The sequence below is a fragment of the Schistocerca piceifrons genome, chromosome 5 (assembly GCF_021461385.2).
Source record: "Schistocerca piceifrons isolate TAMUIC-IGC-003096 chromosome 5, iqSchPice1.1, whole genome shotgun sequence".
Taxonomy (NCBI): Eukaryota; Metazoa; Arthropoda; class Insecta; order Orthoptera; family Acrididae; genus Schistocerca; species Schistocerca piceifrons.
This window is the reverse complement of record NC_060142.1, coordinates 373,863,691-373,885,793: the sequence shown is the minus strand read 5'-3', so window position 1 is coordinate 373,885,793 and position 22,103 is coordinate 373,863,691. Positions and strand designations below refer to the sequence as shown.

Sequence of the window (22,103 nt, the reverse complement as noted above, 5' to 3'; positions counted from 1 at the left end):
TAAATATTTTATAGCAATTCCTGCAGCACACCTCTTGCGATAATTTTTAAACAATGTACATTTTATTAAGAATGAAGGAGCTCCATGTTTATTCACTGTAGTCACCACAAGAATATGAAGTGTCTAGGATAATGAAAACAAACAGTTTCCTTACAGCAGGCACAACTGATAGAAGAAAAATAAATGCATTCAGGCACTTCACAGAAACTGGTAGTTTTATTTAGACAGAATTGGCATGGGGTAAGAAATGGTCATGGCCATTGTTCTGCACGTTGTACTCAATGCCAGGCACACTTGATCAAATTCATAAAACGTGGAGATGCAAACTGCCAATGCACAGATAACAAAAGTTTAACAATACTGTTCGATAATAAACTTCAGATGACGAAGAGGTAATGATAAACAGCTACGGAAATTATACAGTCTGACAATTTGCTGAAAACTGTTTTACACTGTCGAAATATTTTTATATCGAGAGGCTGAATCACAATATTAACTTCTAGATGAATACGAATTATATTAGCTCTTGTCATCGTCCTTCTATAAATAGGTGTCCAGACCAAGATTCCAAAAAAAAGCAATGAATTATTTTCTGCAACTGGTAAGATGTTTCAGATGAAATACTGACAATTATTCTCTCCCATTTTTCCTCAGTTTGCTATGTCGATTACAGCGTTTTTCCAACTAAACTGTCCTTTGCTAAATTTTTGGTTCTAATTCGCGATGAGGTTCGTGAAGACAGGTATAAAGCTGTGGAAACAGAAATCCACTGGTACTTTTCACTGACCTTGTTGCATATAATTGTGCCATAGGGCTCACTGATTGCTCAAGTGTCTCCTTCAACTTCTTCTATTCCATAGAAGAATTTCTGTTACTGTAACGTGTAAAAGGTAGTGGCAAGAATTAATAATTCACATCTGCAATTAAAAAGAAAGCCTTACATGAGCTCAGCAAATGAAAATATATCAATGTACTGATTTGTCTTTCGCAAGATTTGAAATAATTCTAAGTGCAAATGTGCCTGAACTATGTTTCAAAACGTGCTTTGTCCAATTTAAATTCTCATTTATATCAACACCTACGAATTTTGAAGTTTCCACCTTATTCATTATTTTCTCACCACGTGTTACACTTATCATTAGATGTGCAGATTCGATTATGATGTGTGTTTTCAAAATTGAGGATGAAACCATTCACAGGAAACCAGTGAATGATACTCTTAATAATTTTGTTTAGCATTTCTTCAGTTTCTGTATGTACACTTGGATTTATTACAATACTAGTACCATCTACAAAAATAACTAATTCTGTTTGTTGCATATTAGGCACAAGATCGTTTACATATAAGAGGATCAATGGTGTACCTAAGACTGAGTACAGTTTTCTGCTTGCTTTTGGTTGTGTAAGACATTATCCATTGGTTTACTCTACCATCAATCCATAAAACTTCAGTTTATGTAGGAGAATACTGTGATTCAAACAGTCAAATGCTTTAGGTAGATCGTAGAAATCGCCGAGCGTTGCTGTTTTATTATCTAATGCTTGTAAAATCTGGTGAGTGAACATGTAAATGTCATTTTCAATAGACCAACCCTTCTGAAACCCGACAAATTTAATGTCACATTTGGTGATCGTGACGTAAACGAAGTCGAGGAATTCTTCTATCTTTGAAGCAAAGTATGAGGGATGAATTGAAGAGGAGATAAAAAGTAGACTAGTATAGGCAAGAGGGTATTACTTGCCAAGAGAAATCTACTGGGACCAGGCATAGACCTTAATTTGTGGAAGAAATTTCTGAGAATGCCAACAACCTTGTAGATAGGGCAATCAGATCTATGAGTAATCACATTGGGTGTTAATAAACCACTTTCGCTGTAATTAATCCTTTATTTTTAGATGACTATCGGTTTCACGGCACTAGGATCCTCATCTTCAGGTGAGCATCTGCATAACAATAAATCAAGAAGGAACAATTCCAAAACATTCACTGACATGATAATTTTCTAAAAATATTTTAACATTCGTTGACCATCAAAATAAAACACCACTAGAGGGTAGTAGTTCATTGGTAAAGCAGCCAGATGCATGCATTTCAATCCAACATGGTGGATGGGGCCTAAACAAATTATACCTTAGTGATCTACTGGCAAGGTTAACATATATGAGAAACTATTAATACCTAATATGTGGCAAGCTTGAAGAAACCATGGAATGGTTGAAGAATAATAGAGGTATAGAGGTAACCTGGAGAAAATGTGTCAACCAAAAACATTTTTGACGGAGAAACAGAAAATGAAAAACAGACTTACCGTTTTTTTGGTCTACGTACAATCATGGAACGAGAGATGCGACCACGTACTATCTCTTGCTGATATCATGAATGATCAGTGATCTTCTGGGGGCAGGCATGAATGGTGAATGAGAACAAGGAATATTGGAATATCCAAATACAAAAACTGTTCTTAAAAACGAAATGTAGAATATAATAGTGACAGTTGGAATTTATCTGCACTAATAACATCTGTAAGTTTCGCTAACTTAAAAGAAACTTTTACAAAATCTCTTAAACAAAGGACATTTAATGACAAAAGAGGACCACCGGATGCATATACTACGGCAAAAGAACCGTTCTGCTCACAGCGTCCCATAAATAAACCTTTAAAACTTAAAAAAGAAAAAATTAAAAGTAGTTTTTAAAGAAACTATATACCGTTGAAAGGATCTGCGACTATAGGAAATGTTGGTACTTTATAGTTAAGATTTGTGCTTCACAGTGCACGCACAAACTGTCTATAGGCTAGCTTTCATACCATCAGTAACAGACAGCATGTGGTCACATTGTCGAGTCCTCTGTTCCGCATTTGCGTATAGATCAGAGGATAAATGTGTTTTTCGAGTTCTGTTCTTCACCAAAGAGCTTTTTACGAGCACTTACTGCAATTTGTTTATAGCACAGCATTGTATGGTAGTGAATCATGGACAGTGGAAAAACTGGAACAGAAGAGAATCTAAGCACTTGAGATGTGGTGCTACAGAAGAACTTTGAAAGAAGGTGGACTGATAAGATAAGGAATGAGGAGGTTGTCTGCGGATTTGGTGAAGAAAGGAACATATGGCAAACACTGACAAGAAGAAGGGACAGAATGATTACAGTTCTTAAGACATCAGAGCACCTCCAGGGTAACTAGAGGCAGCTAAAGAGGATAAAAACTGTAAGAGAAGACAGAGGTTGGAATACATCCAGCGAATAACTGAGGATGTAGGGTGCAAATGTTAGTCTGAGATGAAGATGTCGCACAGGGGAGGAATACGTAGCGGTCAAGACTGATGACACCAAAAAAAAGTTTCTGTTTCAGATCTATAGGTCAATATACTGTCGATTAATAAGATTCTCATCGAGTGCAATATAGCAGAAAATGTGTGGTGTATTCAGTTTATGCTTTTTTTCCTGCAGCAGTCAAAGGGTACAAGATAACAGAGGTAATATCTATCGTTATATATCTCCCTATAACCGTTCAAACATTGGACACTCTCGAGTTGAATATTGCAGATCAAAATGGACAACTCATCGACTTTCATGGGTAGGAGATCATTATACGATTACTCCTGCAAAAAGATGATGGGGGAGCGATGTAACACCCATGCATGCACCCAGCCATGTAACACTTCTTTACATAAAGTCACCATGTTAACACAGTTTGGGTAGCTCAGTTGGTAGAGACCTTGCTCGCGAAAGGCAAAAGTCCCGAGTTCGAGTCTCGGTCCGGCACACCGTTTTAATCTGCCAGGAAGTTTCATGTCAGCGCACACTCCACTGTAGAGTGAAAATTTCATTCTAGAAACATCCCCCAGGCTGTGGCTAAGCCATGTATCCGCAATATCCTTTCTTCCAGGAGTGCTAGTTCTGCAAGATTCGCAGGAGAGCTTCTGTGAAGTTTGGAAGATAGGAGACGAGGTACTGGCGGAATTAAAGCTGTGAGGACGGGCCGTGAGTCGTGCTTGGGTAGCTCAGTTGGTAGAGCACTTGCCCGCGAAAGGCAAAGGTCCCGAGTTCGAGTCTCGGTCCGGCGCACCGTTTTAATCTGCTAGGAAGTTTCATCAAAACCGATGTTTTTGAAATTCCCGATTCCTGCTCAATTTGTCTGCTACTGATGTGTGGATTAGCCTAATTGTAGCTAAAACACTTATTTGGGCATCTTCATTTGTTGCAGTTCTTGGTTGAGTCTTCTTCTTTGGCTGAACACTTCCGATGTCTTTAAATACATTAATTATCCCACGAAAGGTTCAGACACTTGCATCCTGTCTGTCAGGATAACGATCAACATACATACCACAAGCCTGTTGGGCATTTTGATCACAATAGCCATAAATAAACACTATATCTACCTTTTCTGCGATTGTTATATGTTCCATTTTAACAAGATTATGTCCTCTGCGTAATTATTATGACTGGACAAGCATATTATCATACGTAATTTAAGTAATGAATTGCGCACAGTACTATCGGCTGCATTGCTACGTTTGTGAGAATATTACAGCGCCATTTATCACAAAACGAAACAAATGTTCCAAATAAAACGTTTCTATTTACTTATGTACCATACGAGTATGTAATAAAATGGGAGTAACTAATTAAAAAATGAAGTTTTTTATCAATTTGATCTATGGCAGCGCCATCTAATGGACAATCTATAGCGCCATCTGTGAACCTATACTATTCCGGACTTCACCTCCTGGTTGGAAGTCGTTGTTGAGTACGCAGCGTTCAGTAATTGAGAGCACTTCTTCTGCCTATACTTACGTTGAGACGTTATCTGAACTCCGTCCTTGTGGTTGGGAGTTCGCGTTTCTCGTCTGTAGAACACAGAGAGCAGAAGACAGTATTAGAGTATATTAGTCAGAGGACCGCCTTCTGCCGTCCTACTGTTTGAAAGAGTTTATTTGTGGCTGGAGTTCTTCCATCGTCGCAGATGAGTACGAGAACCAGCACTTCGACGCACCGGATGCTGAAGGAAAACAATGGATACCTCACACATTATAGAAAAGTTTAGCAATGTCTAAGGCTTGGGATGAAACTGAGTAAAGTGCAGCGCATTATTAAATTAGATCTTTCTCCTTGATTGAAGAAATACAATGACTTAAAAACTAAAGAGAGGGCTTCCGCAAAGGGTTCAATTAAGAAAGATTCTTGAAACTACACTTACACTTACACTATTCAGGAATTTCATACATGATGCGTCTTGTCAATTCTGAACCGACAAATATGTAATATATAATGTATCACGGCTGAGGAGCGTACCATTGCGATATGATGTTAAATGGTTCATTTGTTAGAGTGATACTGAAGCCCTACCATACACTCACTGTTCATCGAAACAATGACGGTATTTGTATGTGAGTGAGTCAATGTGTGTGCGTGCATGTGTATGTGTGTGTGTGTGTGTGTGTGTGTGTGTGTGTGTAATAATTCGGGATAGAGATGAGATGCAGGAAAATGTTTTAGATAAAAGTTGTGGATAGGAAGGAAGGTCACACATTGTTTCTAATAGCCGTGACCTTGAACATGATTTTGAAGGTGATTTGGTGGTTAAAGTGGTTTTTTTTATATGGGGACCCTACTGTGTGGTTTAAGATAGGAAAAGAGCGGCAAATTTTACGTACAAATTGATACATTGTTCAAGATCATGGCAAGTTTCAGTGATGGTCAAATAAGCAAAAATGTTTTTGATTCTAGTAGAGATGGTTGGTATTTCCGACGGATTCCTGAACATCTACAAACCCCGTCTCTGCGTCAGAGGAGACACGACCTTTAGATAGTTACTCGCAATTCTCGGAAGCGGCGATCCCACCTCATAAGCTGAGAACACAAGTGCGTATCTCTGCGACGTGCCTCATTCAGGAATTCCTTGAGTTATCCTGTGGTTTTCAGGTGACAGAAAGTTATATTTGCTACTAGTGAAGGGGTGCACGAATGACCACATCGAGAATCTTATGCAATTGTCGCATGAAATACCTTTTTTGTGAAAATTGACGCTTGAACATTACACTGACACGAATGTAAAAAAAAAGTAGGATGTGCGAAGAGGTGACTGAAACATTTGTAGACGGTATTCCAAATGTTATAAAATGTAAGCTACAAAATTTTAAATAATGTATGAGAATAAAATTCTTCATTTGTGTGACTAAATATTTCATAGTTTCTACATAATGTATTTTATGTCGATCTTTGCAACTACTGTACAAGGAATAACAGTGCTAAACGAGAGAATATCTCATCAACGTGCAAGCGGACGGCGTTTTTTGATGTGATTGAAAATCGCACCTAAAATATCGTAAGGAAAATCAGATTTTGTAGATCTAGAGAGAAAGTCAAATTTTAAACGTGTTTCGTTACAGACCACCGACGATGTTTTATTTCAATAAAACGAAGTGCTTTTCGAGATAAAAGTATGTATTTTCTTGTAGTTGCCAAGGCGAATTTAAAGCACCTTCAATAATTTCAGAAAAACACTCAGAAATGTGTAGGCCTCTTGTAAGAAGATAAGAGGTGGTGATAGGTAATCTACTGTATAAACCAACAATGTGGTGAGTGCCAATAAATATTTTCTTGTACAGTGTTCGTTAGTTCATTACCCATAACTGTGTTATGTCCATTATTTTGCAGGGACTACGAATTGCTTTGCCTCACAAAGAATCAAGAACGCCCTATTCTATTCCTAGCTAACTGAACCTTCACGGACTCAGAGGAATGCCTACGATTCCGAATTAGATGCATAGGCCTAGCTATGTAATGTTACCTTTCCGCATTACATTTTTGACACATTTTGTGCAATATTTCTTTCAAGAGATATATGAGCGCATAGTGTACAAATCGCCAGAGTGTGCCTCAGTTTTTGTCTCACTTTGGTCCGTAGAAAGTTCTTTTCGACAATATAAATTGTTGTGGACTGGCAAGACAGCCAATCCACTATGACGGGAAGCCGAAAGGCACGCGTTTAAGCTAACGCAGGATGGCGTGAGGTCTGGAACAGGTCAGGGATATGAGACTAGCAAAAATAGTACGTATCTGTTGGAATACTTAACTTTAATCCATAATTTGTGAACATCGGTCTGACGGTACATGCATCACAAGATAAATAGCAAATGATAATGGCGCCTTGCTAGGTCGTAGCAAATGACGTAGCTGAAGGCTATGCTAAATATCGTCTCGGCAAATGAGAGCGTAATTTGTCAGTGAACCATCGCTAGCAAAGTCGGCTGTACAACTGGGCGAGTGCTAGGAAGTCTCTCTAGACCTTCCGTGTGGCGGCGCTCGGTCTGCAATCCCTGACAGTGGCGACACGCGGGTCCGACGTATACTAGCGGACCGCGGCCGATTTAAAGGCTACCACCTAGCAAGTGTGGTGTCTGGCGGTGACACCACATAAATGAGTTTCAAAATCAGAAAATGTACTTCGCAACAATCAGATAATGTCCTAAATACGCCTCACTACAAGACGTACTTTCGGCGAGACACGGTAGAAACTTCTGAAATCCGTCGCCAGTGGTCTGTGGCCTGTCTAGCGGGTACCACAGTCCTGGGTCCGCGGACAAATCACGGAAACCTGCTGATTTACGCCACGAACGAAGGGACCTGGACTCTGGCCAGTTCTGACAGACTAGATCCGAAGGGCGGGATCTACAGGCCTGAGATCGGCGGGCCGGATCCGTCAGAAATGTCCATGGAGCTAGCCAGTGATTGTGGCTCATCGCAGAAATCCGCTCGTGTGCGGCCAGCTGCTGTTAGAACAGCTGGCTGGAGCCGGGACTGAGGTGCTCGCTCGACAGGCCAGAGGCCGCCGGTGAGGGGTTTCAAGAGCTCCGATTAAAATGAATGTGGTGCATAATAAGTGTTATCACGCGTTTTATGTTTCTTTTCACTTCTGGCAGGTCACGATGCATATTTGTAGTACTAGATTACCAACACTCTTGGGGACATGCAGGCCATGATGATCTTTTTCATCATACATGCACAGATTGAGAGATTGCCAAGAAGTCTTCGTTTAGGTGATCCGCTGGGTTATCATGTCCAGAGCCATTTCTTAATTTACTAGGACACGCATATGTGTGAATTTCTGCTTGTCCTTCCACCGATTTGAACAGTGATCGTTAAATTGTGGTCCCAGTCAAGCATTCGTTCACGGTTCTCAGCCATATTTTATAATACTAGCGAACCCAGCAATTCTTCGCAGCTGCTTGGGAACTGCTTATACATTCTAAATTCATTGCCGCCCTCTCTCTGCCCGTCTTCTCATTCTCCCTGTCTCTCCGTACATCTCCTCGTCCCCCATCTCTCTGAGCATAACATCCTCCCCCTCTCTCTGACCATCTCCTCGTTTACCCCTCCATGTGCCTATTTCCGTCTGAATGTTCAATAGCTACATACATCTTCCGTGCCCCCATCTCTCTGCGCATATCATCCTCCCATCTCTCTCTGACCAATTCCTCCTCCCCCCCCCCCCCCCCTCCTCGTGCCCATTTCCGTCTGAATGTTCAGTAGAGTATCATGAAAAATTTGAGGTAAATCAGTCAACATCTTTTCAAGATTTTTGGTAACAACGTTTCCCCTTTATGTGTCACGTATTTACACACGTAATATTTTACAAAAATGTATAGTTTATACCCGTCCGAATGTTCATTAGAGCATCGTGTAAAATTGGAAGTAAATTGGTCAAAAACTTTTCGAGATTTGTGGTAACAATGCTTCTGCCTATGTCCCTTCTAATGTTAGAGTATCATGTGAAAATTAAAGTAAATCGGCCAAGAACTTTCTGACATTTGTGATAATTACTCTTCCTCTTTATGTATTACACACATATGTATATACAACGAAATAATATAACCTGTTCCGTCCGAACGTTCATTAGAGTGTCGTGAAAAAATTTCTAGTAAATCGGTTTATAACGTTTCGACAGTTTCGGTAATAACTTTTCCCCTACATATAACACACATGTATTTATATATTTTATACATAACTTTCAATCTCATTTTTAGTTATGAAAACATGTGAAAGCAGAATTGTCAAACGGAACGCAATTTTTTTAAAATTTTCTCTTTCATGTCACAATTACGAATACAACAAAAATAAATCAATCAAATAGATCAAATCGTTGTTTAGTGATGATCTTTCACAATTCCTTTTACTTTTCGGCTTTTCTGGTGTATTTTTCAAAAATTTTCTTTCATACAAACCTTGCGCTGACGATTATGAACACCAAATCTGTCGAGCCTTCTTAATTGATGATATTTCATACATGTGGCAATTGCTGTTAAATTCTGACTTTTCAGTTGGATTTCCTAAAAGATTTTTGTCATAAAAAACTTTGCCATGACAATCACGAAAAAAAAAAGAATCGATCAAACTGTGCTCAGGTGATAGATCTTCCATACGTGCGACAATTGATTTTTATTTGTATGGGAGGTAGGTGCATCTAGCAGCAACAATCCACGAACGTCAACTAACATTAATAATTTCTTAACAGAATAGTTTTGCTGCTCAGTAATAAACAAAAATACACTCCTGGAAATTGAAATAAGAACACCGTGAATTCATTGTCCCAGGAAGGGGAAACTTTATTGACACATTCCTGGGGTCAGATACATCACATGATCACACTGACAGAACCACAGGCACATAGACACAGGCAACAGAGCATGCACAATGTCGGCACTAGTACAGTGTATATCCACCTTTCGCAGCAATGCAGGCTGCTATTCTCCCATGGAGACGATCGTAGAGATGCTGGATGTAGTCCTGTGGAACGGCTTGCCATGCCATTTCCACCTGGCGCCTCAGTTGGACCAGCGTTCATGCTGGACGTGCAGACCGCGTGAGACGACGCTTCATCCAGTCCCAAACATGCTCAATGGGGGACAGATCCGGAGATCTTGCTGGCCAGGGTAGTTGACTTACACCTTCTAGAGCACGTTGGGTGGCACGGGATACATGCGGACGTGCATTGTCCTGTTGGAACAGCAAGTTCCCTTGCCGGTCTAGGAATGGTAGAACGATGGGTTCGATGACGGTTTGGATGTACCGTGCACTATTCAGTGTCCCCTCGACGATCACCAGTGGTGTACGGCCAGTGTAGGAGATCGCTCCCCACACCATGATGCCGGATGTTGGCCCTGTATGCCTCGGTCGTATGCAATCCTGATTGTGGCGCTCACCTGCACGGCGCCAAACACGCATACGACCATCATTGGCACCAAGGCAGAAGCGACTCTCATCGCTGAAGACGACACGTTTCCATTCGTTCCTCCATTCACGCCTGTCGCGACACCACTGGAGGCGGGCTGCACGATGTTGGGGCGTGAGCAGAAGACGGCCTAACGGTGTGCGGGACCGTAGCCCAGCTTCATGGAGACGGTTGCGAATGGTCCTCGCCGATACCCCAGGAGCAACAGTGTCCCTAATTTGCTGGGAAGTGGCGGTGCGGTCCCCTACGGCACTGCGTAGGATCCTACGGTCTTGGCGTGCATCCGTGCGTCGCTGCGGTCCGGTCCCAGGTCGACGGGCACGTGCACCTTCCGCCGACCACTGGCGACAACATCGATGTACTGTGGAGACCTCACGCCCCACGTGTTGAGCAATTCGGCGGTACGTCCACCCGGCCTCCCGCATGCCCACTATACGCCCTCGCTCAAAGTCCGTCAACTGCACATACGGTTCACGTCCACGCTGTTGCGGCATGCTACCAGTGTTAAAGACTGCGATGGAGCTCCGTATGCCACGGCAAACTGGCTGACACTGACGGCGGCGGTACACAAATGCTGCGCAGCTAGCGCCATTCGACGGCCAATACCGCGGTTCCTGGTGTGTCCGCTGTGCCGTGCGTGTGATCATTGCTTGTAAAGCAATCTCGCAGTGTCCGGAGCAAGTATGGTGGGTCTGACACACCGGTGTCAATGTGTTCTTTTTTCCATTTCCAGGAGTGTATTTACAGAGACAACGGTATTTTAAAATGTGCTTTATTTTAACTGCCTTTTGTGAATTTGGCCATGAGCTAAGTAAAGTTGGCCGCTACCGCCTGGGGCAGGTGGTATGCTGCGCGGGAACTGCGAGGTTAGAGGATGTGGGAGAGGGAATATTTTGTTGTTTGTTTTCCAGTACTGACAACAAACGGACGTATGCGACTCGTATCGATCAGCTCCTGTGGTGTAAATTTGGTTCAGAAGTAACCTGGATTCATGACTCACATTACAGTGACGATCATCTTCAAATGTGGCATTTATTTGTAAACAGAAACACGAAATTAATTAAGGCTGTTGTAATACAACGCAGCTGGTAGGAGAAATCTGGTATTTAAATCATTTATCAAACTTTTGTAATTGTGTGTCATATTCAATAGCGCATATAAATATAAGTGTTATTATTGTTATTAGTCAGTTACTAGTTCACACAGATAACATGACAAAACCTCGGCAGGTAATCAGAGTGTCATAACTTTGGAGTAGCTCTGAGTGGCAACAATCGGCAACAAGGAACAGTCGCCACAATGTGTTCCGAATGGTGCGGACTATTAACGATCAGTACTCGGGGGCGGACAGCCAACTTATCGCACCCTTACTGTAGCTAGTCTGTTGGCGGCTTGTAACGTTCTAATTCTCGTAAGTAGGTTACCAATTAATAATAAGATGGGCACATATATTTCTTGCCCGATGTACCGCCCCACAATGTCAGTATTGGCTCTTGAGAAAAAACCTTGATGATCAGTGGATTACAATCACTGAGTATCCAACTTAAGGCCAATGCAGCATCTATACACGTCACTGCGGGAGTAATGTCGTACCCTGTAACTGTGCACAAATAATTTAATAACCGTGCTCCCACGAGTGCTTGTAAACTGTTCGAGATATGGCAGTGTTATCTCATTGACAGGTGCAAGCCTTTTTTTGCTACAGGCTAAGTGAATCATTGTATTGCCATGTAAAACACTGAGTATGAACAGTGTTGCCGTCATACGAAGGCGAGAAAAGGAAGTTAAAGAGGACACATACTGTTCCAGATCGTTGGGTAGCAATTCATTCTAGTCAGTTCCTCTACTCCAAGTTTCCCGGACTGATAGTCTCATCACGATTTACTCGACAGAAAGTAATACTACGGTCTATAACAGATGTTTTGATAGTATGTCCATCACATAATTTTTCTATAACATCATCCACGTTGATGTAGACGAAAGTTCAATAATTTTATGAGGGCCGTTAGTTCACACAGGGTGCGGTCAGTAGGACTGATTTTCTGTAGACCAGACAAATCGACAGTGGGGAGGTCGACCGGCTGGGCGTGGTGGTGGTCGTAGTGGGAGGGGGGAGGGTTCTTCACGAGCGAAGCGCGACCCTAAGCAGTAGCGTGCGGCCCTGTTGAGGATGAGCACACTGTTTCTCGTGAATAGCTCTGAAGTAGTTAGTGATATATAGCAATAGCCTCATTGACGTTATCTGCACTGAACGCGAACTCATTCATGAAAATAATGTTGGCTAGTACCTGTGTGGTGATGGGCAATGCGGTCTCAAGTGTTCCTTCAGCTTTGCTGAACGCAAGAATGTACTACATGTCAAATCTAACGCAAATTTAGTGAAACGGTTAAGTCGTTATTTCGTTCGAGGTATGGTAGTTTTCGTGAGTATACTGAAAATCGTTGTGCCACAGAAGTCTTGTCAAATCTATGTCGTCTTCGTGTAAGACGAGTTGCAGAAATGCTTGCTTAAGGTCGCTGATAATGGTCACGGGATGTAATCGGAGCCGTAATAGAGCAGCAACTTTTTCTGGCAGAAGATTTAGTCCTGTCACTAACGCGTTGTTGTCAGAGAGGGCGCGTTTCTCTTTCTTCCAGACACCCACGGTAAAACATGGTGTTACTTCGGTTTTCAGGAGCCATACATGGTTCTTTGTAATGTTGACAAACATAAGACGGTGGTATGTGTGCCATATTCTCAATATCATGTGGAACTCTGGAATGGGGCTTGAACCATTGCATTGCCGAAAGTCTTAGAATGAGTCCAGACCCTAACTTCGAAACTGAGAAGGCCGCACCATCACGAGAGACTAGTATGAAATTCGTGCAAAAATTAAATGGTCGTCGATCAGAAGTTGACAGTATCAAAACTTCTGTTAATGACTTATGAAGCGTGCTTGGCTTTCGTTGTCTAGCATACACAGAATAAGTATTCTTAATCCTGTTGGTCCTACTATGCAAACCTGATATGTTTGCGAAAATGTGAAGCTTGGCGTAGCTGCGTCCATTTTGCTAACAGATGTGACTTGCTCTCTGCTGCTGAGATCTCACACTTCGTACCTCCCACGCATATCGGCTTGGAATTCGATTTTTTAAGGTTAGCACAAAATGCCCTACCACTCTTCCCACAATTTGACACTTCGTATCCACTGTTTTGCCGTAAGAAACACCGATTAGTATTCGTTCTTCTCAATTTGTTATATATTTTCAGGAGATAGTGCCCCACAGTTCTTATAAATTAGAAACATATTACATTAGCGTCTTGAGCTGCAGATATAATATTTTATTGATATAACCAGTTTCAGTTGTCCAGTCATCATCAGGTTGGTAAAAGTATTCACAGCATCATGTCAGATGAAATATAAAATACTTATCAGGCGATAAAACCATAGGATAGCACACTGTTATCATATCGTAATATAAATTGCGTCGTCAATCTACAAAAAACTGTGGTAGGGAGCATACACATCTGTGTAATGGTTGGTTGGTTGGTTTGGGGAAGGAGACTAGACAGCGAGGTCATCGGTCTCATCGGTTGAGGGAAGGACGGGGAAGGAAGTCGGCCCTGCCCTTTGAAAGGAACCATCCCGGCATTTGCCTGGAGCGATTTAGGGAAATCACGGAAAACCTAAATCAGGATGGCCGGACACGGGATTGAACCGTCGTCCTCCCGAATGCGAGTGCAGTGTCTAACCACTGCGCCACCTCGCTCGGTGATCTGTGTAATCACCTCACGGTAACGACATTATATTTTACCCGACATGAAACAGTGAACATATCTATGAACGTGATAATGGTCAGGCGATTGAAACGGTTGTATAAACAAAGCGTTTTGAAATATTTTACCAGCAACTCAAGGCGATAATGTGACATTCTTTTCAATTTCTGTGTTCGTTCAGTGACGTCAGTAACTTTATTACATTTTTGGACCCAATGCCCACGTGCTTCACAAAAAGACGAGAAATGGAACCAAACTTTGGTCACCTTTGGGGTAATGTTTGTTTCTGATTAGCATGGACACGAAGAGCTGCTGCCATGGGAATGTAAGTCGACATTTATTGTCACAGCAATCTTCTGCTATGTAAGTGCTGCATCTATTCACGCTCCTGGAAATTCCATCAACTGAGGTATATTCCAATCTGAAAGATCAGTTTGCGTTACCTGAATAAGTCTGAGTCGGCGAACAGCGTCAGAAAAAGTTCAGAGAATTTTTGGTGCTATGTACACGATTTTAACCATGAATGTCCTCGCCGAGCATGCGTAAAGCTCGGCTGCGACGGTTAAAACCTGTAATTGCAAAATTAAATATTCCGGATTTGGCAAGTGTCTGGTCTTAATAGATTCCAAGTAATGCAGGTGAGTTTGTATAATTCTATTTTTATGGCCATAGCGTGCTGTGAGAATTCTGTCGTTTTCATCAGATGTGTCGGATCACTGATATCTTCAAGTAAATGATTTGGTTCCCCTTCTAAGCCCCCTGTCAAAGATAGGTGTTTGTGAATGGCGAATATCATGGGAATCAATCGATTCGGGAACTATTCTCAGAAACGAGTCGAGATCTCAACATCTCTATAAAGCATCTCAAGTTTTGTAGTTGGCAGTCTGCTACTAGAGCTGGTGGAACACCCGAAGTGACGAACGTAGCAAGATGTTTATCACTAACAGGCATGTGATCCATGAAGTTCATCAGTTTACCTTCTATTTCCCGTGACGTGCATATATTAGTGCGCGTCTATACATTCATCACAATTGGACGCGTCTGCAGCGTAAACAGCGTCATCGAGAAAATCGTGGATTTTGTCATCAGGTCTTTTAGTGTACACAGTAATTCCTGTAGTTATTCTTTGGACCATTCTTAACCTTCAGTGGGGCTGTGTCGTTAAATGTGCATTCAAAATGCGTTACATATTAGCTCTTGCTCTCGTCTGTACCCTTTCCAGGCGCTGTTACTGGTTGTTGCTATCGGCGTTTTCTGTGTCAGACATCGTGAGGCGATATGTTATTGTCTGACTTGTGAGTGGGTCAAGGCAGTACGTAGTTTGGTAAACAACTAAATATGGCAGCACGTTATAAACAAGCGACAGGTGTAGTGTAACAATCTGATTATTATAAACCTTTAACGGATCAACAGAGCAGCTGCGATGACAGATTAGCACATAATAATGAATTCCAGCTACATTTACAAATGGAAACTACAAAGAAGGTACGTGAATATGCGGACTTTCGTGTATGCTTTCGGTCGTCGTCGAAAGAGGTTGTTGCCTGGCGTAACAAACCACTGCACTGAGTTCTCCTGGCATTGCTTCGTGAAGTACATACAAAATTCGTGATGTCTCAGAAGCTATCGTGGAAAAGTCCCGAGTGTTGGCATCAGTTCCTCGTCGTGATGTCAGAAGTAGGCACTGATTCCAACACAACGTACTCCTTACTTAAAGACAGAGAACTTATATTAACAGAAGTTTTACAATAAGACAAATCATAGATATCAGCATTAAATCAAATCAAAATTATATATTTCTTTGTTTGCGTGAATTCCCAGCAAGAGGCAATGGCTAGATTAAATGCTGACAGGAAATTCCCACTCTCCAACTGTGATTCGGTTTCCAGCCAACAGCGCTTTATCGCAAGATCACCACGCCCTACGATTAGAAATGAAAGACCTAAGAAGAAAATCATGCTGGGTGTGAGGAACCTTCTTACATGCATTATTGAGAGCGTATCTCTCTTTCATTATTGAGTCACAATAACGTGATTCGTCGGTTAGACTCGGCACCTGCTCAAACATGATCGTAAGGCGACAGCTGTACCAAGAAAAGTTAATACATGAAATCCATCGCGAAAGACTTTGGGATTCAGGGCGGGCAAAATAAATCTGGTCTGGAAAATACGAGGACGTGCTGAAAGGTAATGCCTTCGAAAGTCTTTAAACCTTTATAAAAAAAAACAAACGTTGTTAACATTCTGCATTTTTATTCTTCATATCTACATATTTGCAACCTTCTGCCGCTGAAGGGTCCCTAATTGCAGCGGGTTCAAAATGGTTCACATGGCTCTGAGCTCTATGGGACTTAACTGCTGAGGTCATCAGTCCCCTAGAACTTAGAACAACTTAAACTAACCCCAGGACATCACACACATCCATGCCCGAGGCAGGATTCGAACCTGCGACCGTAGCGGTTTATTTTGTTTGATTTCCTCCATTATGATGCAACGATCATCTCTGAAGTGTACTGTTCAGCCTTCAGTAAATAGAAGAAACGACTTCAGCATGTTCGTCGCCACAAAAATGGAAACGAACTTCTCTTCTCTATTACAACGCAAGGCCTCACACAAGTCTGCGCACTCGAGAAGTACATACTAAACCTCATTTAACTGTTCTTCCTCATCCACCATACAACCCGAATCTCCCACCTTCCGGCTTCCATCAGTTTCGCCCAATGAAGGGTGCACTCAGCGGGAAACAGTACGTAGATGATGGGGTGGTTATTGATGCAGCAAGACGTTGCCGTCGACGTGGACCATTAGGGTGGTACCAAGCAGATATACAAGCCTTGCCAGAAATGTGGCGCAAGGCCGTCACATGGAACGGAGATTATGGTGAAAAACAGGGTTTTGTAGCCACAGAGTGGGAGATAATATGGTGTATCGAAATCATGGATGAAACCAACCTACTTTAAGAAAAAATGTGTTTCAATACCTATGGAACGCCCCTCCTATATTAACAGACCGCACAGACCTAGTTTTATTCTGAACTTTTTGTATCTCCCATTGTTTATGAGATTGATACATCTAGCAGCACTTCCTCTAGCAGCACGAGTAGCGATCGCGCGGTTCCAGACTGTAGCGCCTAGAACCGCTCGGCCACTCCGGCCGGCTGTAGTGGGAAACATGGCGGGGTGTAACGTAAGCATGTCAGTGCATGAGAAAGAGCACGTTATAATCGAGTTTCGAATTGCAAGAGTTCGTCTACACATGCAGGGCCATCTCCTTCAGCATGATAATGCTAGACCACACTCGAATGCTGGGACGTCTGCAACAATCGAGCGCCTTGGGTTCGCTGTCATCGAGCATCCTCCACACAGTGACGACTTGCCCCCCCCCCCCCACCCCACGATTTTCATCTCTTTCCTAAACTTAAAGAACACGTTCGAGGACTTCACTCTGATAATGATGATGCAGTGTAAGGAGAGGTGAAGTTGTGACTGCATGAACAGAGTCAAACATTTTAGTGACGCTATCAACAAACTGTCTCTCGTTGGGAGTAATGTGTCCATCGTCAAGGTGACTACATTGACAAATAAATGTGCGACATAAATAGAGAAGTAGAATGTTAATAATGCTTGTTTTATTTAAAAGTATTTAGAGTTTTCATAGAAAAACTCGGAGGCATTGCTTTTCATCACGTCCTCATAATTACAAAGTGACTGATGCCTGCCTGACACTTGTTAATGAACGTCACAAAAGATGCTGGAAATGGCCAGCCGGCCGCTGTGGCAGAGCGGTTCTAGGCGCTTCAGTTCGCAACCGAGCTGTTGCTACGGTCTCATGTTCGAATCCTGCCTCGGGCGTGGATGTGTGTGGTTTCCTTAGGTTAGTTAGGTTTACGTATTTCTAAGTGTAGGAGACTGCTGACCTCAGACGTTAAGTCCCATAGTGCTTAGAACCATTTGAACCATTTGCAAATGGCCACCGTTTCGGGTCATTTTCTGAGTAAAATTTGCATTGCAGGCTTTTTTAGAGGTTTTGTCAAAAATTTCGGGTCGTGAACTATTGCACAAATACTTCCGCACACGCTTCCACGAACTGTGCTTCGGGTTGACACTCGAAAACGATTGTGAACACCATTTCGTGTTGCATTTAACTGGTCACTAAACACGTGTGCTCCTCTCAATTCACTCAAGCATAATGACATAACGAAATAGTTTGGAGAGAGCACGGGAGAGATTTGTATACACAGAAATGTGTCAGTAACCGATTGGTGCATCAAAATCATGGTTTCCAGAGTTCTCTGTGATGGGGAGCTCTGCTGTACATTAACAAGGGTCAGTTCCGCATCAGTTTTACAAATATTTTCCGAGCCAGTTTTATTTTGCCAACTCTGTACAACAGGACCGGCCACGGCGTTCCAAACTTCACGAGGGCATATGGTGTGCGAACCGGGTGGGGGCCGAGACCAGCCCGGTCAGCGTCGCTCGTAACATCTCGGAAATACTCTGTACAGCGCGACATACACTACTGGCCATTAAAATTGCTACACCAAGAAGAAATGCAGATGATAAACGGGTATTCATTGGGAACTGACATGTGACTGCATATCACGCAATTTGGGTGCACAGATCCTGAGAAATCAGTACCCAGAACAACCACCTCTGGCCGTAATAACGGCCTTGGTACGTCTGAGCACTGAGTCAAACAGAGCTTGGATGGGTGTACAGGTACAGCTGCCCATGCAGCTTCAATATTTCATCAAGAGTAGTAACTGGCGTATTGTGACGAGCCAGTTGCTCGGCCACCATTGACCACACGTTTTCAGTTGGTGAGAGATCTGGAGAATGTGCTGGCCAGGGCAGCAGTCGATTATTTTCTGTACCTAGAAAGGCCCTTACAGGACCTGCAACTTGAGTTCGTACATTATCCTGCAGAAATGTAGGGTTTCGCAGGGATCGAATGAAGCGTAGAGCCACGGGTCGTAACACATCTGAAATGTAACGTCCACTATTCATAATCCCGTCAATGCGAACAAGAGGTGACCGAGATGTGTAACCAATGGCACCCCATACCATCACGCCTGGTGATACGCGAGTATGGCGATGACGAATACACGCTTCCAATGTGCTTTCACAGCGATGTCGCCAAACACGGATGCGACCATCACGATGCTGTAAACAGAACCTGGATTCATCCGAAAAAATGACGTTTTGCCATTGGTGCACCCAGGTTCGTCGTTGAGTACACAATCGCAGGCGCTCCTGTCTGTGATGCAGCGTCAAGGGTAACCGCAGCCATGGTCTCCGAGCTGATAGTCGATGCTGCTGCAAACGTCGTCGAACTGTTCGTGCAGATGGTTGTTGTCTTGCAAATGTCCCCATCTGTTGACTCAGGGATCGAGACGTGGCTGCACGATCCGTTACAGCCATGCGGATAAGATGCCTGTCATCTCGACTGCTAGTGATACGAGGCCATTGGGATCCAGCACGGCGTTCCGTATTAGCCTCCTGAACCCACCGATTCCATATTCTGGTAACAGTCATTGGATCTCGACCAACGCGAGCAGCAATGTCGTGATACGATAAACCGCAATCGCGATAAGCTAGAGGCTACAATCCGACCTTTACCAAAGTCGGAACGCATTTCTCCTACTTACACGAGGCATCACAACAACATTTCACCGGCCGGCCGAAGTGGCCGTGCGGTTAAAGGCGCTGCAGTCTGGAACCGCAAGACCGCTACGGTCGCAGGTTCGAATCCTGCCTCGGGCATGGATGTTTGTGATGTCCTTAGGTTAGTTAGGTTTAACTAGTTCTAAGTTCTAGGGGACTAATGATCTCAGCAGTTGAGTCCCATAGTGCTCAGAGCCATTTTTGAGCCAACATTTCACCAGACAACGCCGGTCATCTGCTGTTTGTGTGTGAGAAATCGGTTGGAAAATTTCCTCATGTCAGCACGTTGTAAATCGTTTTGCAATTCCGTTTGGTCATCTGGTGACTTTGCAAGACGGTAAATGACGCATCATCTACAAATAATCTAATAGGGATACTCAGATTGTCTCCCATGTCATTAATACAGAACAGGAACAATAAAGGGCCGATAACACTTCCTTGGGGAACGCCGGATATTACTTCTGTTTTAGTCGATGACTTTCCATCTATTATTACGAACTGTGACCTTTCTGACAAGAAGTCACGAATCGAGTTGCACAACTGAGGCGATATTCCATAGGCACGCAGTTTGGTTAGAAGACACTTGTGAGGAACGGTGTCGAAAGCCTTCTGAAAATCTAAAAATATGGAATCAATTTGACACCCCCGTCGATAGCACTCATTACTTCATGAGTATAAAGAGCTAGTTGTGTTTCACAAGAGCGATGTTTTCTGAATTCGTGCTGACTATGTGTCAATAAATCGTTTTCTTCGAGGTAACTCATAATGTTCGAATACAGTATACGTTCCAAAACACTACTGCAAATCGACGTTAGTGATGTGGGCCTGTAATTCAGCGGATTACTCCTACTTCCCTTTTTTGGTATTGGTGTGACTTCAACAATTTTCCAGTCTTTAGGTACGGAACTTTCTATGAGCGAGCGGTTGTATATAATTGCTAATTATGGAGCTATTGTATCAGCATACTCTGAAAGGAACCTGACTGGTATACAATCTGGACCGCAGGCCTCGGCTTTATTAAGTGATTTAAGCTGCTTTGCTGCACCGACGATATCTACTTCTATGTTTCTCATCTTGGCAGTTGTTCTTTATTGGAATTCAGAAATATTTACTTCGCCTTCTTTGGTGAAGGAGTTTCCGAAAATCGTGTTAAATTACTCTGCTTTAGTGGCATTGTCATCAGTGACAGTGAAGGTATTGATTGCGCCTTGCCACTGGTGTGTTTTATGTATAACCAAAATCTCTTTGGTTTTTCTGCCAGATTCCGAGACAGAGTTTCATTGTAGAAATTATTGAAAGCATCTCGCATTGAAGTACGCGCTATATTTCGAACTTCTGCAAAACTTTGCCAATATTGGGAATTTTTAACTCTGGCATACTTTTTTCGTTGCTTCTGCAGCAGCGATACGAACCGTTTTGTGTGCCACTGGGGATCAGTACCATCACTTGATAATTTATGTGGTATATATCTCTCAATTGCCGTCGATACTATCTCCTTGAAATCATTCTACATCTTTTCTACACTTACATGATCAGATCGGACGGAGTGGAGACTGTCTCTTTGAAAGGTTGTAAGAGCATTTTTATCAGCTTTCATGAATAGATGTACTTTGCGTTTCTTTTTGATGATTTTGGGTGTTACGGTATTCATCCTAGCAGTAACTGCCTTGACCTCGCTAATACTGTATTCGCCATGATACTCCTTATTTGTCCAGTATAATTTGTTGCTAAGAGGTCAAGAATGCTTTCGCAACTATTTACGTTTCGATTGGGCTCATGAACGAATTGTTCAAAATAATTTTCTGAGAAAGTATTCAGTACAATTTCGGATGACGTTTTATGCCTGCCTCCGGCTTTAAACGTATAATTTTTCCAGCATATCGAGGGTAGCTTGAAGTCACAACCGATTATAATTGTATGAATGGGGTACCCATTTGAAATGAGACCCAAGTTTTCTTTGAACTGTTCAGCAACTATATCTTCTGAGTCGGGGGGTCGGTAAAACGATCCAATTAGTAATTTAGTCCGATTGTCAAGTATAACCTCTACTCATACTATTTCACAGGAAGTATCTACTTCAATTTCAGTACAAGGTAAACGAATTCTGACAGCAATAAATACTCCATCACCAACTGTATTTAATCTATCCTTTCTGAACACTGTTAGGTCGTTTGAAAAAATTTCGGATGAACTTATTTCTGGCTTTAGCCAGCTTTCCGTGCCTATAACTATTTGAGCTTCAGTGCTTTCTATTAGGGCTTGGAGCTGTGTTTCTTTTCCAACACAGCTACGACAATTTACAGCTACAATACCGTTCGTTTCTACAACTAACGTACAGTGTTTTACCTGCCTCCTTTTATACAGACACCCATTCTGTTTTTTCCTGAGACCCTCTAAGAAAACCGCCCAGTCCCTTCCACACAGCCCCGCCAGTCGTGTAGCCGTT

General features: G+C 42.5%; 1 non-coding gene across 1 annotated transcript; it reads left to right on the top strand.

Annotated features, from left to right (window-relative positions):
* The first annotated feature begins 3,997 nt into the window (after nucleotides 1-3,997).
* On the top strand, nucleotides 3,998-4,072 carry Trnas-cga. The gene has a single exon. It is a non-coding gene; the product is annotated as a tRNA-Ser (tRNA).
* The last annotated feature ends 18,031 nt before the right edge of the window (nucleotides 4,073-22,103 follow it).